At 41.6% G+C, this 18,500-nt stretch overlaps 1 protein-coding gene across 2 annotated transcripts in view; it reads left to right on the forward strand.

Annotated features, from left to right (window-relative positions):
- Nucleotides 1–1,234: 1,234 nt before the first annotated feature.
- The window catches only part of LOC131678918 (uncharacterized), a 402,100-nt gene continuing 384,834 nt past the window's right edge, over nt 1,235–18,500 (forward strand). For both annotated transcript variants that reach the window (XM_058959358.1, XM_058959359.1), the window contains exon 1: nt 1,235–1,913. The gene's annotated coding sequence lies outside the window, so the exon portion shown is untranslated. The remainder of the gene's footprint in view (nt 1,914–18,500) is intronic.

Genomic DNA, 18,500 nt, shown 5'->3' on the forward strand with positions numbered 1-18,500 from the left:
AAATTTTCATGAACATGAATCAATGTATTCGGGGCATTGGTAGAATACTATTGATTGATTTTCATGAAGATTTTTCGAACGATGTGAGAAAAAACTGCCTTTTTTATTTTCCCCCTTCTCAGTTGAACCTTAACCCTCCGGAAGTCGCGCAAATGGCTCACTGAACGAGCAGCTGCAGCTGCTCTAAGACGATTTCGCTAAATTTTCAGAGCAGCATGTACTGAGTGCACTAGCGCGACTGTCGGAAGGTTAAGAAGATAATTTTATTTTGACTAAAGATTGGATTCAGAACTTGAACTTATATTTTCACATCTTTTTGAACCAAACAGACGTTGTCTTTATCTCACAGGCTTGGCTCGAAATAGAGAGGTTCGAAGCAGGATTATAATATGCTATACTGCCATAATAAGCGCATGATCCTATTATTTGATACGTTGAAAGCAAATCTACTTATTCACAATACTGACAATATGAAAAAAGTATACGTATTTCCAAAACATTATCAGAATTTGTCTATCCAAAATTTTAAACTCGCGTCACTGTTCCTCTAGTATCCCTAAGAAATATTCGATGAGAAGATTTAGCATAGTTTCACTAGCCTTTGAATGGGAAAGTTTTCCATTTCAAAAATGGATACGCTTTCACGAGGGAAGTTTAATCCTTTTGATGCCAAGTAGCCACGTGCATGCGATCGATTGTTTCTGTCCCGGGAGATTCCACGACCTTCTACTATTAATGTCTGGGATATGCAAAAAAAAGACAAAAGACCCCCCAAAAATTGTGTTACAGACACAAGCCGTTCAACATCCAGTCCGGCATCAACAGACCATCGACCGCACATATGACAAGTGACCGCACACTGTTCGGACCAATGATTGATTTCTTCTGAATTCACAGTTCCATCAATCAAACTGCGAGCCTAGTGGGGGCGTGAGACTATAACCATTTTTTTTTTTTGCTACCAATTTCTCTTGTTTCCCGAACCCTTTTCCGCCGGCTGTTGCTTGATAACAATTTTCGCGTTTAACCTTTATCATCTGTTCCATCGAGCACTCGTTTTCCCGACTTTTCTCCCACCATCAACCGGCAAAGGCCACTCACCTCAGCCTCCAGATCCTGCCGTGCGTCGTCATCATCGTCGTCGTTTGTCGGCGTCGTTATCGTTTGTGTGGCGCTTGGCAAGCAAAGGAGCTAGAGGGCTTCGATTCCATTCAGTGCTGCGCTGGAACTCGTCGGAAGTGGACGTCTCCGTTTGTGGCGGATGATTACGGTTTCTTTGTTTGTCTCGTCGCGCTTTGTTGTTGACTTGTCAATTCGCGAGAGGTTGCGAATCCTTTGTGGGAGTATCCGGTTGACACAGACGCTACTTGTGCTGTCGGTGACAAAGAAAACGGTTAATTTTCTAAGGGTGGGAAAATGTGTAGATGAAATCGCGTCGTCAGCGATTTGAAGATGCGTGGAAAATAAAGGACAAGACAGAACGTATTGTGGTAAGCCTAGCTTGCTTTGATCAGTTTGTTCTCGCGACACTAGCCACGTGGCCTGTACGTGACGCGGTTTATCGGTGTTGCGGATAAATTGTGCAGAGTGGCTTATAGTGACATCAAGATTAATGCAGGATTATCGAGAGTATAAAGCGAAGGGGGACAAAAGAATCGTTGATGCATAAGTGTGGAGGAGAGTATGAATTCTGGTTTCTTATTGATCGAGTGAAAAGAATCCTGCTTCAGGGCAATCGTTGCGGTGTGTGAACTGCTTTGACTTGTATTTCGCGTTTTAAGCACAAGCACGGGGAGGGTGTGTGTGTGGATTAAAGTGCATTGCCATGAGTACTTTCTGAAGGGCGCTCTCTGATTTGTCGATTGTGCGGAAGATATTGGTCTTCACAAAGGCGTTTAAAGCTGTATTATAAGGTAATTTGATCAACAAGCTTATTCTTGAAACGTCTATGAGTTGATTGTTGCTTTTAGTTAAGATTTACACGAATGTACTAGTTCTGCATTCCGAACGAAATTCATAATCCTAACTTTTTTTAGATCTTTGCGAAGGTAAAAGAGTTTTATTGAGCGTGAAGTGTAACATATATTCATAGTGTAAACTTCCTAATTTGAAACTTTCTATCTGTATTTTTGGCAATAGTGCATTTTAAAAATAAAATGTTAAAATTCCATGCCAAACTAATAATACCATTGGCTACTATTATCACACCTAGTGTGACCGAGTTGCGATCTAATCAACGGTTTCTGACAGCTCTGTCAAAACCCGAATCAGTCGTTATACAAATCATGTACTAGTAATCGTAATAATTATCCAGTTTTGGTTCAAATCCACGCCAGCAGGCGATAATATGTATTTTCACATAATCGTAGCATATCACGGCCGTCCCCAATTACATTTTGGTTAATATTTAGCATGGTATTTTCCGGTTTTCGAAAATTTTTATTCTTGGACTCGGGTGCTCAAAACTACAATAATTTCGGTTTCTTGTCGGGTATGTTTATGAAAGGTTCATTTTTAGTTTGGGATTTCAAACAGATCAAACCCGACCATGAAGACATGAAGCCGTCATGAAGACAAATGCTCATGGAAGCCCAAAAAATGGTGTCTCACACAAATAGTTTTCATTGCTAAATTAAAAACCTCAGTTTTTAGACAAATGACGAATTAAGCGTCGCGGAAACGTGCTCTCAGCGTGTTTTATATGTCGACTGTTTTACATTCATGCCATTGAAACGAACTGTGCCGATTATATTGATAGATTCGAGTAATTTTGTTTGTGTCGTTTTGAAAGCAATTTTAAACAAACTTTACGTGACAACTAAAGGTATTGGTAAAGATAAGGTATTGAATACTTATTATATCGTATGTTAATGGTTGACTTCGATACACCAATTTATTAAATAGGAATACTATTATTATCTCCAGTCCCCTTTCTACACCTCCCCGAACCCGTCGCAATAAACGAATGCACAAAACGTCTGTCGGAACAAGCAACAAAAACCTACCTCACCAATAATTTGTACAAAAAGAAACAATATTTCAAAGAACCGTTATTTCTATTCTAGCAGAAAAGAATGCGAGCAAAATGAATGAATCTCGAAACGATTCGCGCGCTTAGACTCAAAATAATACCGTTTGATTTCAAAGGTTCCCTAATTCGAGTGAAGTGTAATAATCATTGAAAGGAAAAATGTGGCCAAAATCGGAAGTCGACTCAGTTTAGTTTTATCATAACAGCGCCTCTTTTCTGGTTACCCATTATGGAGTAGTCACGATGAAATGACTGATTTGGCTCAAATTTGGAAAAGAGTCTCAGAGTGGCATAGAGTGGAAATGGTTCCGTAATGCTAGGAAACTTTTTTAGATCATCATACTACTACAGCTGTTTATACCTGTTCAATTATAGCCCCCCCCCCCCCTAGCTCAAGAGTTACCAAGAGCCCCGCGTAATCTAAAGACGACCCTGGTAGTCAGTGTTACTTCACAAATTCGAGCTGACATTGATCGATGTTATGAGAAGCAGCAGCGTACATTATCAACAAACTTTTCAAGGACGTCAAGCCAAAATGTTCGTCTGGTTTCTCCTCTCACTCAGTTCAGAAGCTGAAAATCGCTCCGTTTCTATAGCAGGGCGCGCAATCAAATCTACCCGTGCACTGCTTTGTCTATTAGCCAACGCAAAATTTCGTTCCTTCTGCCTAGTGTGTGCAACGTGAACAAGCAATGAGTGACAATGGTGTTAATATATTTCCCGATGCGATCAAACTGTGTCGCTGTTGACTTTTCGAAATGTCCAGTAAGACCATCGATTCCTGAAGTGGAGCAGTTGTTGAAGGTGAATATGAGCCTTAACATAGCGGAAGTTAATGCTGTCCAATTCCATCATCTACGTCGTGTGATACTGATTATATTCAAAACCATTATCCATACCGTTAAGGAAGATACTTGGAGGAATTTCTTCCCAGGTCTTCGGAACGGCATGCGTGTGGTGAGAATGCGTGCGTGTGTGTGAGGCCGTTCATGACAATGACAACACGTGTACTTCGAATCACAATTCCAAGCCTTATGAGACGATTGAAGCAGTTCCAGACATTTCTGTGAGATCAGTTCTCAACGTTGGCCGACGGTAAAGAATGTAAGACGCTGGAATAACAGATGCTTCTCAGAACAAGCTAAGCAGGTGGGAAGATTTGCGCGGGTGGCTGCAGTCGCCATATTGGCTACCGACTTTTGAGACTGAATCTTTTTGGTGAAGGAATTTGAATTGATCATCTTAACTGGAGCTACTTGAGAGCAATGTTGTATTTCCGATGAAACCGTTTGTAGTATGCGAACCCGCTGATACAAAAACTCCACGCACACATCATATCCAACATTTTCCAATTTTGACGCATATTCTTCCCAGGCTCTGAGGGTCATTGGATCAATTTTGAAGGACAGCATACATACCTTCCGTGTGAACATCGTCCACAAGGTTGTAGAGATCCTGCGGAGATTCTTTACGAATTGGAACATTAGCATGGAGCGCAGGGAATAACTGCTTCTTGATAAAGCGCTTGTTGTCATAGCGCTTGAGGAGTGCCTCCCAAGTGGTTAGATTTTTTTTGCTGAATCGATGTGCACCGTTTCATAAGGCTTGCGTGCCTCTCCTCCCAACGACTGGAGCAGGAATTCAAGTTTGGCAACTAATGGGATATCGGTGACATCGTGCACCATGGACATGAATGTGTCCCGAAATCTTAGTCACCGTGAGTAATCACCATCGAATTTTGGCAAATCAATTTTCGGAAGCCGCTAGTGGAAACTGGACGGTTGCGGTACGTTAACATTGATGGCGTTGCTGGTTGAATTAAACTCAACTGATCTGCTATTCATCAACCATTATTTCGTGGCACAATACCTGGAATCAAATTCTCTCCGTTCCTGCAGATGTTTCACTAACGTAATATCTCCACCGTTCATCCTTTTGATCTCCGATTGTACCTTCACATATTCACGGTACACTTGATCCACTAAGTCCAACAAAACCGGTATTTGTGGGAAATCACGGTCCTCAAAATTTTCCACAAAGGACTCGACTGTTTCTAGTGATGAAACGAGTGACTTACGAACTGTAAACTTGTCCTTCAGTTTCTTGTCCTTTAACTTCTCGGTGGTCATTTCCCGACGATGTAGTTATCCGAACAATAATAAACGATTTGCACACGCGACGACACGTGGGTGCAACGGCACGTGAATTCTCCTTCCCGGATCGAATCGAAAATCCGGACGGACGTGGCGGCCACCAAGGAACTTTAAGCACTTTTAGTTTGACACAAACACTGTGTTCGCTTCACTGAAAGCAGCAAATTGTCACAATTGAAATCGGTGCTGCTATTAATATCACTGGTTTTCCGCCAAAACCTTTCAAGCACTTACAGACGCCAGCGGAGCGCCGCTTGGGTTAACTGACCCTTTATAAAGTTTAAAGCAAGCTTAGTTGCTAATGGCGCCAACCATTAACAATAGTCACTATCAGGCTTGGGTGCGCGCAAAATGGCCAACTTTATCACCGCAAAGGTTTCTTCGTGCCAAAGTGGCCGCAGACACTATTGGATTGTCCTTCGTATCCGGCTCGAAGGACCAGATATTCGATAGGATAGGATACGAAGGCTTTCTTATTGACCCATGGCCAATCTAGTAAAATCTGTGGCTCTTTTAACTGTGTCCCGCTTATGCCTGTTCCTGGTTTCCTAGCAGACGTTCCCGGTCACTCTAACAGTATTTGTCACAAATGATTTCAAAACTCTCAACAATTTGTCTTAATCCGCATGGGAGTATTTCTGATTTTTAGGGGCTTACAAAATTTTTGTATGCCATTCCCCTTGCTTCGACTCCACAACTCGACAACTGAATGAAAAATGGCAAAATCTGGACACCAACAAAATGAAAATTATGCTTTTCAAATTTTCAAATACACGAATGAATAAATACCTCATATTTAAGTCGACCAAAGTTTGATCGCTTCATCCTTTGAACTTCAGTCACTCACGCTAGTGCACTGAGTGCACGCCGCTCTGAAAATCTAGCGAAAGTGTCTTACACTCTCATTCATTGGCAACTCAAATTTGAGTTGTCAGCCACTTAAATTTATGAAAAGGGCACTTAGTTAAACTCAGTCTATTTAATTGTCAAATTTGAGTACATTTTACTCTAGAAGCATATACGGAAAATAATTTCCGCATTTTCTATAAAACTACAAAGATCTGTATTGGTACTTCAAATGCCATCTATCTCAACCTCCAGACGGTTGTCCAGGCGTTTGCGTTGTCTGGAGATTTAATTCGAGGGTCTTTCTCCACATGTATTTCAAACCGATCGGTATTTTTCTAGAAATTACAGGAACTACAAAAAGAACGATCAACGTCGACTCTTCTGCAAGGTCTTTTTCAAGTTTTGGTGGACGTTCGACACTACGTACTTTTTAAGGAATAAGTAATTTTTCACTCAAAACTTTGAAAATAAAATTGTTACTCACGAGATGAGCTAATTCTAAAACTAAAGAAGCAATATGTTCTATTTTTGAAATTTAGTGCTTTGAACTCCAATTTTGAGTAGTTTTGAATGATCGTGTAGGGCATAAGCGGCTGCTTGATCAGTGAGCAGACTTATAACAGGTTATAACGTGACGAACAGCTTGAACAGCAATGCTCCCATATTGCCTTCTTGCGCAATTGCGGACTTGCTGCTAACAAAAAAATGCGACAACTGAGCTGTTCTCGTAGAACCACAGTATTAATGTAACGGGTGTTCAATAAAAATGAGATTTTTTTCAGTCATGTAGTTAAAAACAAAAAAAAAAGTTTTCAGTGAATTTAGTATTCTTTATTAAAAACCTATTGTTTATTCTTCAAAAAACGTCAATGAATATTGAAGAAGGAGTCTTGGTCAGCCGTACGACGCAACTCAGTCGCGATGCTCTCACAAAAGCACTGGACGGCACTGACGTCCTTCTTCCGGATACAATTCCGGATCCTGGTGGTCAACTGCTTCGTATCCTTGACTCGCAAATTATTTTTATACACTAAAGCACTGAGGGAGCCGAAAAAAACCCCAATGGTATCTTTTTCTGCTCAAAATACTCCAGTGTCTTCTTGGCGTAGTAAAAAGACGCCTTGTCCGGCCAAAAGACGTACTTCCCATCCGCATGATGCTCCTTTAAGAACGGAAGAAGTATTTTCTCAAGACACTCCTCCCGGTACACTTGTTGATTGATGGCCAGACCGCTCGGCTTGAACAATGGCTTTGAAATCCATCTGTCCGATATGGCGATGTACAGCATAACTTTTTTTTCAAATTTTTGCATAAACTTATATTTTATTTCGGAGGGTGTGGCCGACTTGTCGCAGGAATAGTAGCTGTCATTTCCTGGAATGTGGGTCTACGAGAGCGGAAAGTAACTTTCGTCGTCCAGCACGAACGACGTCCCGCTGTAGTTCTTCGTCATCCACCGGCACTGCGATTTCACGATCGCTATCGGGAACGAGTCTTCTTCCAACAGATGATGTCCTCCATCTTGAGGGTTGGGAGGTACGGGAGCAGTGATATTCTCGGCCGGCGTCACGCAAACTCGTTCCGTTCTTGTTGTCTAACAGCTTTTTTATCGCTCCCTTCTTCTTTTTCGTCATTTTCTCGCCGGATAGTCTTCCGCTCCACGCTCAGAGATGCCAGGATCCGGTAAGCAGTACTCACGGGGACCGTTTCCGTCTCGAAAGTGGTCTACCGTAAACTTTTTTCCACGATGACCATGCGTTTCGTAAAACCGTATAACACGCTCGTGGAGTGCTTGCTGTTTCGACGCCATCTTCGATTGAACTGACAGCACTCGATTGAAAAGAAACATGCCACCCATTTCTAGGGAGTCCAGAGAGCAATTCTCTTGGAAAGAAAAAAATACGCTCTTTACTTTAATTACAGAAAGGTATTGAAATCATTCTTATTTTTTATTGTACACCCGTAAATAACGATGTAAGGAACCAAAAGAAGCCCAAAATATAAAAATTATGTCACAGCACTAATCACGTCCACCCCCCCCCCCCGTTCGTCATTTCACGTCCAAGACAAAACAGTTTTCGTTTGCCGTTTTTCTACAAAGAGTTTTTGGAATTTAGTGTAGAGCGAAGTCACTCGCGGAAGCAAACTTAGTGTTACATTCTTTGATTGAAGTCCTGACAAAATTTGAAATATATTTGTACTATAGGACAACTATGATTTATGTTCAAACCCTGCTTTCCTCTGAAGATAGATGGGTAATCCTTTGAAACGTTGCCCTATGTAGAGTTATGTGACCAAAAGTTTAAAAAATACATCAACTCCAGAGTTTATATCTACTACAATTAAAGAAAACTTCATCAAGTATAGACCTATGAAAATGAAAATTTAGAGATGAGACATTCTACGGGCATTTTGCAAACTGTTCGTACCTCTATTGATTAATTTAAATAGGGGAACCCGGGGCTATTCGGACCTACCTAAGCAAATCGCCCTTTTAGGTGGATAGATGTAAAAAAAGTCATCGGTCAAAACTCCTAATTGTTGGTTTGAAACCTCAGCTACATTTTGGTGCCATAAAAGGTTCATTTGCACCACTCAATGGCAGCGCAATGCGACGATTTTCAAACCTCTACGTTTTTCCATCCTTTTACAATGTAGGGGACATCCCTACGGGGCAATTCAGACCGTCATTTTTCTTTAATTTTTTTGCAATCGAAATATGTTTACATATGAATTAGTTACAAGAGACACTTCTTAAGAAGCAAAAAAATAAATTGCTTTACAAAAACTTAATTGAAACTTAAATTAAAAACTTAAAACTTAAAATTAATGTTCACGCACTTCGCTACTCTTCTCACTTTTGGATCTTTCCGAAACACTTTTCTCCTATTTTCACCTGCTGGATCAGGACTTTCTTCTGCATCCACTGCACCTTCCGCTGGAGATCGCGCGCGAGTATAACGGGTTTGTAGGGAACTTGGATATCGCGAAAATGAAAACTCGAAAAAACTATTTTTCTGCGACCGACACCAACGATTGCGTTTTAATTATCTGTTTATTGTATCGTCATCGCGATCGACCCGGTCTGTGGGAGAAAATGAAATGGAGACTGCACCCATTTTCCAACACTACGAAGACGCGGATCGAGATCACTTTCGCTGCTGATTTGGAGAATCGGCGGCCAGCTGGAGAGCTATGCAAGAAATCTGCCAGCTGTGGGACGCGTTTTCCATCACATCATCGACGGAAATGGGTGAGTGCAGTTCCATTCAAGTGTGTGAATAGATCGGTACGTCTGGTAGTCTTTTTTCTTGCCGTTGAAGAACAAACCCAATTCGCGAATGTTACACACCGACCGCGCTGTAACAGTAGGTCCAAGCAGGACCGATTCGTGGCCACAACACGTCCCGCTTTCGCTGCGATTCTTCGGGATGAGCACCGTTGTGAGCCATTTACCGTCATCACATGTTAGTAAACACCCTATGACGCAGACTACCAGCCCGATTCACACGAGAAACCAGACATCTTGTGGCATCAGATGCACAAACCAACGAACCCACGTCATCAAAACGCGGCAACCGACGGCCGCTTCATCTAAGGCAGAACAGAACGCCCTTTTGCTGGCCTGTGCGGAGCCAGCCCAGTTTGTTTAGTTTTCCTGTTTGGGTGCTGTTCGTCCGCTTGGTGTTTTGTGTTTCACTGTTTCCCGGGCTTGAGTATCGGCCAGATCCCGGCGTAAACATGGTCCTTCGAACCGGATAGACTCTCAAGTCCGCAGGATGGTGCTCCATTTACCGCAAGCCAAGCGGTCCGCTGCAAAACGCGCGCAACGATCGTGCTTTTGTTTTCGCGAGCGCCATCGCGATCTACCCGGTCTGTGGGAGAAAATGCAATGGAGACTGCACCCATTTTCCAATACTGCGAAGACGCGGATCAAGATTACTTTCGCTGCTGATTTGGAGAATCGGCGGCCAGCTGGAGAGCTATGCAACAAATCTGCCAGCTGTAGGACGCGTTTTCCATCGCATCATCGACGGAAATGGGTGAGTGCAGTTCCATTCAAGTGTGTGAATAAATCGGTGCGTCTGGTAGTCTTTTTTCTTGCCGTTGACGAGGAAACACAATTCGCGAAAGTTACACACCGACCGCGCTGTAACAGTAGGTCCAAGCAGGACCGATTCGTGACCACAACACGTCCCGCTTTCGCTGCGATTCTTCGGGACAAGCACCGTTGTGAGCCATTTACGTCATCACATATTAGTGAGCACCCTACGACGAAGACTACCAGCCCGATTCACACTCGAAAGGAGCCATAGTGTGGCATCAGATGCCAAATCCCACGTCATCAATTCGCTACAAACCGACCCCCGCTTCATCTAGTGCAGCACAGAACGCTGTTCTTCGTATGTGTCGCCAACAGACAATCGAAACGGCGCGTGATCGTGTTTTCCCTACATAAGCCTGCACTAGATTTGCTCTACCGGCATTAGAGCTGTATCGTACCCCGTACACGCACACTAGGCACATTAAGGATCTCTGGTGGCCAAAATGCGCACAACGTCAACCCGCATACACGCACGATTCGTACTTCCTGGAAGCAATTGGCTTCACTTTTCCCGTCAAAGACGACCGAAGGACGATTCTCTCACACACACAACCACACACGGATGTCGAGTCACTTTCCGACCTGGGAAGCAACCAAGTGCTTCATATTTTACCGTTGGTGTTTTCTGGTCCCACCAAAGGGCGATTTGGTGGATTTATGATCGCGTATTCGCCAGAAATCATGCAACCGGAAAGTGACATTCGCCAAATTTACCACGTCATCCGTCAGCTCACCCCATCCTGGATCAACTTTCCGCGGGATTCTGTTCCTCAACGCACTCCTTGTGGTTGGACCGGAGGAATCCATCTTTTTGCGTGTAATCCGTCCACGGATGTACGGATTGCACCACAAAGTTGATCACATCGCATCACTACACACAGTAAGTTACGACGAAGCGGTTTTGTCATCACCATCAACGAAGCCATAGCAGCAAACACACCCGCCGGACGAGATCCCGGCCCTCACTCAGGGTATAGAGTCGCCAGACGAGATCCTGGCCCAAGCTCGGGGGAATCGAGCAGTTCCTGAAGCATCTGTAAAGAGCACAAGCCTCGCCGGTGGGTTCTCCGAACCCCCCGGCTGTGACTTGACTACAGTTAAGTACCATTTTTTCGCTCAGCAGCAACGACGTTTGCGTACAGATTTCTATTATTTCAGCTTTCATCGTGATCTTTACTCACCGCACTATAGTCTGTACGCACATCCATCCGGACAGAATTTCCGTTTGATCAAGACCGTAGGTGCACTAATCGCCGCACCACCGACGCTTTATGATTATCATCCCGACAGAATATCGGACTACACCCTATACGAGCATCATCCCGACAGAATATCGGTATGAAATCTATTCTCATCACCACGAACGTTTGTGACGTCACGGGATCACCACTCCGGTAGCAGACTGGACCGCACAGTAATTTTCTGTGATCGCCGTCGATAAGTCACCTTCACCTAGGAACACAATCTCCGGACAGTTTCCGGACCGTTCTACGTCATCGCAAGAACCAGCATTATCGATATTCCAGTAGTTCAAGATTGGCTCGGCCCATCTCGGTGGCCTAAGCAACTAATAGTTGAATTTCCTTGATAATTCAAGGCGGGGAGAATGTTCACGCCGAAGTGAACATCGTACCAGATAATCATTTTGACCCCCCAAATCGACACCCGCAAATAGTGTGCCAAATCAAATATTTTCACCCCCGGGGAACAGATAACATTATTCTTCAATTTCGATCAGCAGGCGCACACGCAAACCGAAGGCAAACTAACATCATCGTTACCCAGCTGATTGCTGCCAATTATCACTGGAGATGAGCAACAATACTTTTTGCAGTCCTGTGATTTCCACGCAAATTCGTCGCCGTAGATTGAAGATGATCGCACACATTCGGGGCGATCTTGATAATTTACCATGCCTGTGGGAGCGGTACCAGGCAGTACAAAGTTTATCGCCGATCAAGACAGTCCAGCAGAACTGAGTGTGCGTCGCGCTTGCCGTGCATACGTCGCACGGCCGGATCCCCACAGACCGGGACTTAGATAAATTAGGAGCAGTGAAATTTGAATATAACATGTAAATTGTGTAAATAAATGTTGCTTGTTCTAGAACATAGACTTTTAGTGTTGCGCGGGCTAAAAGTGATTGCAGAAGGCAGAAAAGAACGCCCTTTTGCTGGCCTGTGCGGGGCCAGCCCAGTTTGTTTAGTTTTCCTGTTTGGGTGCTGTTCGTCCGGTTGTGTGTTGTGTTTCACTGTTTCCCGGGCTTGAGTATCGGCCAGATCCCATACTATTGAGCTAAATCTAACGGTTCTTTCACAAAAATGATTAGTTCGTGCGAATTGAGTACTGATGCACAACTATGCACTGCTAGGCCCTATGGAAAACTGACTCAGACATCACTTCGTTAAAATTTTAATAACTTCTTTTAACAAAGCCGGATACACTAGCAGTTTTCGACAAAGTTGTAGACAATTCAATTATCTTTCTTATTTTCACTTACAGTGATAATACGATGTGAACAGTGCCACCTAGCGGCGGAAATGTGAACTAGTGGCTTTTCTCGATGTAAATTGTCGAAAAATCTCATACAAACTTCAGGCACATTGGTCCGGTAGCTAGACTTGTCCGATTTGCTTCAAATTTGGAACAAGTACTCCTGGTGGGACTAGAAATCGACTCAGGGGTGGGCCGATAGGGGTCATTTTTTTCCTGTCACTCTAGTGTACACATAGATTTTTTACTTTCAAAAAATTATATCTCCGAAACCTCTAGATCTGGTTCAAAAATATGTTTGGAAATGTTGTGTAGAATTGAATGATCTTTCAAATAAAATATATAAAAGTATGGAGTATTCAAGGACCCTCGCAGTGAAAATCAAGAAAAACCATTTAATGCACATTTTATTCGTACAAAACTCAATATTTTTTAAAGTTTATAATTTTTTCTTGAAACTACACTTAAATACCTTTCATTTGATCTATTACCCATAAAAATCGGTTCAGTGGTTCAAAAGTTCTGAATTTAAAAAAAAAATCAACTTCTGGAAAATCACGATTTTTTGAACCCATTTAACGTGGAAAGGGACACCCTAATGACGAAATAAAAAAAAGTATGCATCTAATATTTTTCGGTAAGGAACGATTCTACCAAATATTGCAGAATTCTGAGAGATCGTATAACTTTTTTTCATGGAATTGCTGAAGTAATAGATTCTTTGCTTCACAGACAGCCATTGTGGTGCTTATAGCATGAAATTAGATGAAGTGTAACTGTTACATTTTGTTTCTATCCAATCAGACGCAGATGATGAGGTTGCAGTGACTTGAGAATAGAATAATTCAATTAGTCGCTCAAGCCTCAGCATTTGTATTTGATTGGAAAGAAACAAAATGGACCGGCAGAGCGAGTAAAGGCGCTTTTACCTAGGCTTATTAGCCAGGGCAAGAAGTAAATACCTCTGCCCCATCCCCAAGGACCAAAGGAGTGACATTAACCTTTTTAGCCAAGTCACTCCCAACGATATATCCCATTCCCCTATAAACTGAAACGGTCGATACGGTTGTCCTCGTTTCTTCCTCATTCAAGATTCAAAACGATTCGTCAGTTAAATTACTCATTAAATGAATAAATTAATTGCCGTATAGTTTTGAAACACCTTTTAACCCAACTCTGCACAGTAGGCCTGGCCGTTTTAATATTTGCGACATATTACACATAATATGCTTCAAATATTAATGTTGACAAGAAAAACACTAAAGAATAACTGCGGTGTTTTCCAGGATGCTTTTCAATACTGGCTGGGTTAGAGTTAGAATAGAATAGAATCGAAACGTGTCAACAAGGCTCGGCTAGAGCGTGAATCTCTTAAGAGAAAAATCCGTTTAGAACAATTGAACAATGCTTGAAGAGCACAATATCTACGACTTTAGTTTGTCAAGAATTTTCGTTTCCACTTTGTCTAGTCAGTGTTAAGTTAACAAATTTAGTGTTTCTGTTTTGAATTTAGCATTTATCTGGTGGCGTTCAGTCAGATACTTATGAGACAAAATGAATGATGGATCATCAATAATTCTAAGTATAAGGTACCTTGTGCACCAATAATTCCCGTGGCAGTATTTCATTTTAAAGAAAATCATTATGATTATTTGCAGCGTTTATTGTTATGAACAATGTTATTGAAAATGTTTTTCATAGAGTAAAATTTGAATCCGTTTTGATTTTTATTTGTATAGTTTAAACAATGAATTTTGAAAGTATAGTCATGTCTCGCCGTGGGCAACTGTTTACCCTCTGAGATTGTACAATAAAATTCAGATTGAAACGGAAATTTTTTCACGTACACATCACATTCGGCTAAACAAAGAACGTGTTTCTACAACAAAATAAATCGTTGAAGAAATGAGTGCCACCATTATCCCTTCTACCCACACGGGGGTTCGTGTGCTCTGTGCGTTATTCGCTATTCCTGAGACGGTACAGCATAGCAAATTCACTCAACGGTATATATTTCATTGCGAAAAATTCCTTTATGGTAGGCAATAAAGCCGCACCGAACAATCCGATTTCTATTCCACCTGCCGCGCTTTATAATGATTTATACCTGCCCACACCACGTTACATGGTACGCCTGAAAGATCGTGCTTGCGTTTTGCATATCTCGCACTACTTTCGCGCGCCCGCCATAGAGGAGTCATTGGTCTGGATTTTATTGTGCAACTCTAGTTTAATTACCGACCACGCGCATAGTTTTTCGTCTCATTTTCACGGAAAGCACACTTTTCCAGTTACCATTTTTCCCGACGATACACGCAACAGAAACACGGAGCATAAACCGTACACATATCAGTCAGTAGCTGCCTAGCTACCATTTGGGCACGGGTAAGCGGGAAACAGTCACGATTGGCGCAGCCTGTGTTTGAATTTATGGCGCAAAGCACACGGGAGATTGACGCCGGTATGACATTCATGCAAATTTTGAGCAATTTAGCTACGTTCGAATCGGTCCGTAACTTTGGCGATGTACGAGTACGAAGTGAAGAATGTTTGCTCCACTTTATCGTATGTACTGTACTGCCATCCTGCCACGACCAACCGTCACCAACCCATCGCACTCAGCTCAGCCCCTCCCCCGTAATGAAGTGCAGTAGTGGTGGCGGCGGCGGAAAAATTGCTCCTAACCTATTCTTGCTGTTTGCTAAGTGAGGCACATTTTCATCCTATTTCCGAGCCAGCGAAATTGTTTTGTTTTGGCTCTGGGGAAAAAATAGAAGATAAATACGTCTCTTGGAATAAAAGTGGGTCGTGGACCGGAATAGAAAGCAAAACTATCATTCAAGTAGAAGTATTTTAACCTTCACCGAGGCGAAAGTAGACGAGTTGTGTGTATGAACGATGGATATAGCGGGGGATTGTCGTTGGAAACAATTCAACTTTCCCAGCTAGACTCATACGGAGAAAAATATATTTAATTATATTTTAAGTCGGAGAATTTCGAGTGTGGCACTGACATCCGCTTAAGTGAAGGATACCATGCATTATCAGAGGGCGCCTCTAGCGAAAGTGTAGAATAGTAGGCGGTCAGTTTTTTCATTTCAAATATACTACTGAATATATTTACTTATTCATATATTATAATTATTTCAGTTGTTAGTGTATTTAGATGCAAAATAACTGTTGCTCTTTTGTTTGTTTTCGATAATCGCACATATATTTGCCTCCATCGTATTCATACTTTCTTAATATGTGCAATTATGCGTTTGAATCACTGTAATCATTGGAAGAAAGCATGTGCATGAATGAAACTTCAGTTGATTTATACTGTTTAATCTTACAGCAAGACATATTAAGTTGCTGAAAACGATAGAAGGTTGTGCAAGTACCGTCTAGAACTAGACTGCCCCCAAAAAAATACGATGTTCGAAAAGTCAAGGTGCTCAACCCTAAAATGAAAGATTGAAGCACTTTTGTAGAAAAATCAATTTTCTAAAAAATCATCTAGAGGTTCCTCAAATGCGATATATGAAAAATGACCATTTTTAGCAGAATTGATGTAAATTTTTTTTTATGTTTTTGTGGATCTTAGAAGACAAATTGTATTAAAAAGATTTTTTTCAAAAAATATATGTTTATTTGATACAGCCTCCTAAACAAAGTGATAAAAATATTTTTTTTATTCATTTTGGAAGAAAATCCACACAAAACAAATAATAATATAAAATAAAATATTTCCTAAAACCTGACATATGTAATAAAGTTTGCTGATAATTGCTGAAATTCTAGCATTTTATTGTGGAAATCGATCAGAGAACTGAAAAATAGCATTTTTCGTAAAGGCTCTCATACCTTGAAAATTTGCCTTCATTTTTACTAGTTTTTGATTGAGTTCGTTTATTTGATAGGCACAAATGCGTTAGCTTTATGGAGACAAATCCTTCCTTTAATCACTTATATCCTACGTAAAACTAGGAGATTACAATGTTGAAATACTTTTTTAAATCAAGGAGGAAAATTTTACAGCTATCTTAAAACAAAGAATACAGTTTGATATACAAGAGAGGGAACAAGTTTTTATGAGAAATTTTACAGCTTTCTTAAAACTAGAGATACAATTCGCTTTACGAAAATTAAAATGATAGGGAGGAATTTTTTTTAGAAATATTAGAACTATCTTGAAACTGGGAATACAGAATGCAACTTTTAATTTTTGTAACGAAGGCTTATGCTTGGTCAAAATATTCGGTGGGAGGCTTATTTCCAACCTCTGTGTAGCAGCAGTTATATCAGAGACAGGGTAAAGAAGGCAGACCTGATGACAGGGGAACAACTTGTAACCATCAGGCAAATGGGAGATCGGGACATGAATTTGCGCCTCGGACTACCAAGACGTCAAAAATCGGATTGACGAGTTGAATTATTCGAACCCGCTGAGAATTCTTCAGAAGTGGTCAGACCTTCGGATCGCTCTCGATTCAAATTCCATTTATGTAGGCGTAGTAGTGAGGGCAACGGCTGTCGCAAGTGGCACTCTGGTACTGATGGGCCTCACAAGGTAGCACAGGGAACTTCTAAAAACGAGAAATGTAACAGAGGGGCTAAATTGGGGTATTTATCGTTTTTATAACAATGTCAATAAGGGACATATAGGAGATACCGCGATCTGCCAGCATATCCCGAACTGGGTGGTCTACCTCGGGCCCGAAGAGAATTCTTTAGCTGAGACATGCCGTCACAATATCTGGCGCATACCCAGATAACGTGCTCGATGTCGTGGTAGCCCTCGCCACAAGCGCACAGACTATTCTCTGCATGACACTTGGGTTGGGTTAGGTTCTCCTTGTTAGAATTCAAATTTTCAAGCCGGGAAGCCAGGGCCGCCGAGAGGGAGGGTGGGACGGGCTGTGTCCTCCCGGGCCCGGAGTTGTGAAGGGGGCCCAGATTTTTAAAGGAAGCTAAAATTTTGACGAATAATTGTTCAACAAAAAAGTATTTGAGAATGCAATTAAAAATTCAATATGTTGTGTACAACGTAATTAGAATAGCGAAAATTCTAAACTACTGCATATTTGATGTCAAATATATATTTGTACCCAATCAGAAGATCAGATCGATTGCCACGTACGCAGCTCACCTGGGTTCGATTCCCTACCCCGCACACAGGAATAGAGAATTTTTTAAAGAAAATTTTCTAACCTGTAAGAAGAAGCGAATGATTGTAAGGTTTCAATTTCTATAATCGAAAAAAATAAGATCAGACTTGTTAGGTGTAAAAAATATAAATGATTTTTTTGATTTATTGCATTTCCTGGCTTCGCAACTGAATGCTGGAATATTATCGAAAGTAATTATTAGAAAGAGTAAGAAAACTTCTCAAACTTTTGTTGCAACACCGGTTTTTGGCGGCGAACTCCTCTTCGTTCAGGTAATTCGGATTTCGCCCGGAAGAATCCAGTGGATTATTTTGCAATTTTGCGTTGCCCTTTTCTTGACCAGGAACTCTCAGCATCATATTATAAATTGTCCAGCACACAGTCATCATAAACATCATCCTCCTAATCGATAAAGAGGGCCCCTCTCTGTGTTGGCCAATATATTCAAAAAGTGTTCACCACCATTTGGATTCCGATTTACTTTACCCCACAGGACCTTCGGATGGATCAATGGATTATATGCTCCTCACAAAGCTCGCTCGGGTTATCCTTCACAGCAAGAGTGGCTGGTGCTTTTTGATTTTTTTTTGTGAATATTCGAGGAAGTGTAGTACTACACCCAACTAAATCAACAAAACTGTTCACAAATGCGAAAAACACACCTAAATGTGAACGATATAGTGGTGTGCTCTACCAAAACATTACACTCTACGGTG

This window comes from Topomyia yanbarensis, chromosome 2, assembly GCF_030247195.1.
Source record: "Topomyia yanbarensis strain Yona2022 chromosome 2, ASM3024719v1, whole genome shotgun sequence".
Taxonomy (NCBI): Eukaryota; Metazoa; Arthropoda; class Insecta; order Diptera; family Culicidae; genus Topomyia; species Topomyia yanbarensis.